This window comes from Octopus bimaculoides, chromosome 6 (genome assembly GCF_001194135.2).
Source record: "Octopus bimaculoides isolate UCB-OBI-ISO-001 chromosome 6, ASM119413v2, whole genome shotgun sequence".
In the NCBI taxonomy this organism is placed as follows: Eukaryota; Metazoa; Mollusca; class Cephalopoda; order Octopoda; family Octopodidae; genus Octopus; species Octopus bimaculoides.
The window spans coordinates 23,270,047-23,271,061 of record NC_068986.1 but is presented as its reverse complement, the minus strand read 5'-3'; the positions used below and the strand labels follow the sequence as shown (position 1 = coordinate 23,271,061).

Sequence of the window (1,015 nt, the reverse complement as noted above, 5' to 3'; positions counted from 1 at the left end):
TCATTCAATTAGACTTTCGTTGTCTGATGTCCTACAGAGTAGTGTTAGGAGGGGCCTGCGAGGATGGAAAAAGAGGGATGACAAAAGTGGGTGGGCAAATACATATTGCACTTGCTCCTTTTTAACCCTTTCATTACTGTATTTATTTTGAGATGCTCTGTGTTTCTTTCAATTAATTTTAAATATAACAAAGAATTTAGTAAAATAACTTAGTTACCATTCAGCTAGTGTTAGGAACATAAATTGTGACTAAGGTTTGGTGGAAGATTTTAATTCAGAACTTATGCAAACAAGACATTTGTACTACAGAGCCAGAGCCGGTTTCAGCCGGGTTGGTATCAAAAGGGTTAAATACGTCAAATTTATGACAAAGACAGAAGAAATATATGGATGCAAACATTATACTTTATCTGTTCATTAATAAAGTGGAGGTGCAGATGAGTAAAAAGCTGGTTAATCATACAACCATTCTTGTGCCTATCTACCATCATCATCATCATCATCATCAACATCCCTTTTCCATGCTGGCATGGATTGGACAGTTTGACAAGAGCTAAGGCCAGAGGCTGCACAAGGCTTCATTGTCTGTTCTGGCATGATTTCTACGGCTGAATGCCGTTCCTAACGCCAACCAGTTTACAGAGTGTACTGGGTGCATTTTAAATAAGGCACCAGCACCAATGGTTTTAATGTGGAAAAAGCACGGGTATCAATTCTACAGAAGTGGATGGCTCTTCTTGAGAATAGAAATGCACCAGACATCTCAGTCCTTGGTCATTTATATAGAAGGAATATTATCAACAACAGCACGAAATTGTGTCTTACACCCTGACCAATAACTGATGAAAGGTTGGTGACCTTCCGTGCTTGTTTTCCATTGATCTGTGCATTTCGTATATGTTTTCCAACCTGACCTTGTGTCTGTTTGCTGTTCATTTGTTTATTACTATACGTTTTTTGACTTCTGAATATACATATATATATATATATATATATATATATATATATATATATA

The 1,015-nt window shown here is 36.7% G+C and overlaps 1 protein-coding gene across 1 annotated transcript in view; it reads right to left on the bottom strand.

The window, feature by feature from the left end:
* Positions 1–1,015, bottom strand: part of LOC106882786 (acyl-CoA-binding domain-containing protein 5) — a 61,265-nt gene that overhangs the window by 33,921 nt on the left and 26,329 nt on the right. The window lies entirely within an intron of this gene.